The sequence below is a fragment of the Penaeus chinensis genome, chromosome 14 (assembly GCF_019202785.1).
Source record: "Penaeus chinensis breed Huanghai No. 1 chromosome 14, ASM1920278v2, whole genome shotgun sequence".
NCBI lineage: Eukaryota > Metazoa > Arthropoda > Malacostraca > Decapoda > Penaeidae > Penaeus > Penaeus chinensis.
Window position 1 is genome coordinate 12,681,276 of NC_061832.1, and position 5,000 is coordinate 12,686,275.

Sequence of the window (5,000 nt, forward strand, 5' to 3'; positions counted from 1 at the left end):
ACACACACACACACACACACACATATGCACACACACACACACACACACACACACACATGTGGTATTAATAGTAATAATAATAATTATAATAATAATTATAATAATAATAATAATAAGGATAATGATAATAATGATAATGATAATAATGATAGCAACAACAACAATAATAATAATAATAATAATAATAATAATAATAATAATAATAATAATAATAATAATAATAATAATAATAATGATACTTCTACTAATGATAACAATGAGAAGATCATGATAATAATAATAATAATAATAATAATAATAATAATAATAATAACAATAATAATTAGGAGGAGAAACAATAGCATAATAACAATAACAATAATGATAACAATAATGATAATAAGATCAACAACAATAACAACAACAGCAACAATAATAAAGATAATAAAGATTAATAATAATAGCAATAATAGTAATCATAATGATAATACTGATGACACCAGTAGTAGTGCTAATCAAAATAACAATAATGATAATAACAATGCTTATGAAAAGGATAACATTACAAAACGAAAATAGTTTTTACATTATGTTTAGTAGAAACCAGGAAGACATATATGTAATTTATAATACTATATAACGACTTTAGAAACACTATACACAGTAAGCTATAATTAATATCAACTTTTATGCATTCACAATCCATCAGAAATGTATACAAATAAATAAACAAATGGATAAAGAGATAAATTAATAAATTAATGAACGAATAGATGCACGAATCACAAATATAACAAAAAATATGAAATAAAATCTAAAAAAACAACAACAAAAAATGTACGCTCGTCCTCCATCACACTCCGTACTCTTTCCAAAACCAATTTTCACTCTCAACCTACCTCTCACAAAATCCCAATCGATCCTTGAAATGAAATCCTCAGATCATTATATACGAATTTTAAAAAAATCCTACAGTTTTACACATATCAAAAACATTACGAAGGAGATATATGATATTTTTTCCACGCCGTTAAATGGTTATAAGTCACGTTGATACTGCAGTCTAGACGAAGACTTGGCTGGTACTTGTGCCTTATGAGATAACGCTGATAAGATACTAACGATAAGAGAGGCTGGAGATTCTTATCGTTCGTGGGGTTGCATTGGATAGGGAGTGGGGGAGGGGGGTAGTCTGGGGTTAGGGGGAGACGGGAGGTAGTGGGGGGTTCGGGAGAGGGAGAGGGGGTGGGGATGAGAGAGGAGATGGAAAGGGATATGGAGGGAGGTGGGAGGAGGGAGGGGGGGAGGAGAAGAAAGAGGAGGAGGAGAAAGGAGATAGGGGGAAGGGGAGGCGAAAGAAAGACAGAGACAGAGAAAGAGAGATAGATAAATAGAGAGAGAGAGAGAGAGAGAGAGAGAGAGAGAGAGAGAGAGAGAGAGAGAGAGAGAGAGAGAGAGAGAGAGAGAGAGAGAGAGAGAGAGAGAAAGAGAGAGAGAGAAAGAGAGAGAGAGAAAGAGAGAGAGAGAGAGAGAAAGAGAGAGAGAGAGAGAGAGAGAGAGAGAGAGAGAGAGAGAGAGAGAGAGAGAGAGAGAGAGAGAGAGAGAGAGAAAGAGAGAGAGAGAGAGAGAGCAAGAGAGAGAGAGAATGATTCAGATGAGAAATATCCTTCTATTTTTCTTTGCATACATATACTCATGTATTAATATCTGTCTATGCATCAGTATCTCTACTGTGTATATCTGTAATCCATACATGTTAATTAAACTCAAACAGTCTGCCATGTAAGCTAAATAATTGATTTGATTGTAATTTACAAAGGTTTAAACAATTTACATAACTATGACAAAGTACTTGTAACCGACTCCAGAATAGTAGTAACAAACTCGATAAAAAAAGAGCATTATGAGAGTCTGAAAAACGTAATTGTGATAAGGATAAAAAAAAAAAAAACTGAAGATACTGAGTGATAAAATACAAGGAAGACAGTTCCCTGAAAGGATGATACTCTTTGCTTTAAAAAAAAAAAAAATGTTTCCTTGACCCCTAAAGAATTGCCTTTGATATACATCACAGAAAATAAAAATATTACCTGCCTGCTTGTGTTCTTTGGTTGTGATTGCTGGAGACTATTTCTTTTTTTTTTTCTTTTTTTTTTCTTTTTTTTTTTAGCTCCCTCTAACCTTGACTGGTTTAACTTGTATGATAAAAAAAGAAAAATATTACCATAGCCATTGGCCTGATTGAAGTCCATCAAATTTTAATGGAATGATGATCATATAACAAAAATGTCAGTAAGTATGCATTATGGACGAACATTAGACTGGCAGTTGTGGTAAAAGATCACATCTCACAACACACTGGCTGCCTGCTTAAAAGGATGTAAACATTTGGAAGTTCTTGTACAGGAAAAGACTAAGGTATCATTTTCTTGTCTACTTAAGATAATTATTTCTGCATAAATCATACTCATGTGCATGGTATTCTTTTAACAACTTTTGATATGGTTTATCCATCTAATGTGCATTCATATTTTAAGACACCAATGATTATATTTCCTCCCTTACTGGCTAATTAAAAAAAAGAAATACACCTTTTCAAAAAGACAATGTAAAAGATAGGTTTCAAAGTATAACATATGTCAGTAAGATGGTATACACTATGGAAAATAATATCAATAATTTAGTGTCATAACTGCAACCTAACACTTTTCTAAATGAATTTTTTAATGTGGTTATGATGTCTATTTTATTTCCCCTTAACCTGTTATGGATAATATATGAAAGCTGTCATAATTAGGTATAACAAATCCCAGTAATATTCCTGTATTTTTTTTCCTGGTTTATTATAGCTGTTTCGGTCTCATTATTTTTCCGAACTGTGGGCACACATTATATACTATTATCATATGCCAATCTGTATAGTACTGTAAACAAGCAGAAAGATGGGAGAAGTTATTGTACCTATCAATTTCTCAATCACCTTATTACAAATTTTTAGTCTTATTTTCTTCCGTCCTGTGTGCAGCTGAAGTTCTGAATTTTGATGTCCTTTAGAAGGTAATGCCCTGTATTTTTATTAATATCAAAATTTATAAAAAAAATTAAAAAATGGGAGGGGAATATAGTTAAAGAATAAAAGCAAGCAGTAAAAACTAGGTGAATCAATAATAAAAATGCTAACATTCTTTGTCATCAAATAAAGTTATGATAATAAAAACAGTAATGATAATGAAACCTAAACTATTGACTGAAGTTTCATATATCATGTGTTGAATCCTTAACAGATATTCATACCTTATTTTTCTCTTAATGACATTACACAATGGGAACTGCAATGAAACATAATACTTTGGAAATATTTTATTCTCTGCACAAAAATAGACACATATTGATAAATCATCCAATTTATACATGTGATTTGTCAGTTTGTAAGTACACAATTATTAGCTGCATCTTTTTTTACAAACTTGTGATGCTCCGAGACATCACACAAAAGACTTTAGAAATATATGTGAAAAATAGTAAATATATATACATATACACACGTACACACACATACATAGGAACACATGCATGTTTTTTTTTTTTCATGTGCTGCTGCATATTGATATATTTTTATTGCACATCTAATATTCTATACAATGGAAACCTTGTTTCCTAGTAATAACAGAACAGTTGTTATAAACTGACATACTAATTCATTACTAAGCATTTTATTAGTCTTTTTCCTTTGTAATACATCTTAAAATGCATTGACAATGGGTCCAATAATTACTTCAATCAAATACATATTTACTGCCTTTTTTCATCACTCTATACTACACATATCTGGAAGCTCATAATGATGGAGATAAGGTATTGTCAATTAATGTTGATTATAAATTTTGGGTCAGTATCATTCATGATGAGCTTGTTCAATTACCTTTCATTATCCATAATGTAAAAAAATATATATCACATCTCAAATCATTCTCTCTATTCCTCGGAAAAATTCCACAGGACAGTGTTTTCCAAAATGTCTAGCTTCAAGTAGTATTTATCTTAATGAGTAAATTATAATGCTGCTCTAATTATGATGATCCGATGCATTCAACAGGCTAATTTTTCAACATATTGTATAAACATGCATTTATAAACACACAAGTGATGAGATCAATACAATAATGTCATGAACCTCTAAAACAATGGACAGTATTGCAAAAAAAAAAGCAAACTGTATGCAACACACACACATGCACACACAAATACATCTGCAGAAGAGCTGCACATCCAAGGTGAGTTGTAAGTGTAAAGAACCAATGTCATATCCTAAATTTTACAGTGAAAATCATATGTATTATACATATATATGGTATATCCAATAATCAATGGCTTCTCTTTACTTTAATATATATATATATTTTTTTTCTCTCTCTTGTGTATTTCTGGACATTAGCTAAAAAATCCAGTTTCTTTTCATCACACAAAATAATCTAACATGGAAATGTGCTTTGTTATTATTTTATAGAAGTAGCTACCTGGTAAGTGATGGAGGTCATTACTTATTCCTTTAGCTGCTTGATTATAAACCAACAGAGTACAAAAATACATATACTACTATTTAAGCTATATCAGTGTTACAAGGTCACTTTACATTGCCTCATCAACTAATAAAGCAGGCATATAATGAAGTTTTCCCCTCAGGCAAGCAAAATTGTACCCTCCCTTGAGCCCTAGACATAATATTATGCCACCCTTTCTTCCCATCAACAAAGTAATGTTGTGCCACCTGCTCTTTAAGGGTTAAGAGTATCTTTGTTTCAGCTAATTACTACCAACTTATTTTTTATATATGTACCTGCTGTATGCCTTTGTATTCAGATCTGGCTTAATTAAATAGTCTTCATTAGTACTAAAAAACCCTGAGTAATATAACAGGATCACTTTCTCACATAATAATCTTGTAATCAATAACAAATGAAAGTGATTCATCAATGATGACAGAGGAACTATATATCTTCTTATAAAACTCTTTTTGTGCC

The 5,000-nt window shown here is 31.1% G+C and overlaps 1 protein-coding gene and 1 long non-coding RNA gene across 2 annotated transcripts in view; both read right to left on the reverse strand.

Moving 5' to 3' along the window:
* LOC125032081 overlaps positions 1 to 1,055 on the reverse strand; it is a 2,548-nt gene extending 1,493 nt beyond the window's left edge. The window contains exon 1 of the long non-coding RNA XR_007115532.1: positions 879 to 1,055. This is a non-coding gene — a long non-coding RNA (uncharacterized LOC125032081). The remainder of the gene's footprint in view (positions 1 to 878) is intronic.
* Positions 1,056 to 3,326: 2,271 nt separating this feature from the next.
* The window catches only part of LOC125032329 (paramyosin-like), a 13,412-nt gene continuing 11,738 nt past the window's right edge, over positions 3,327 to 5,000 (reverse strand). The window contains exon 11 of the mRNA XM_047623426.1: positions 3,327 to 5,000. This exon is cut by the window's right edge and continues 407 nt beyond it. The gene's annotated coding sequence lies outside the window, so the exon portion shown is untranslated.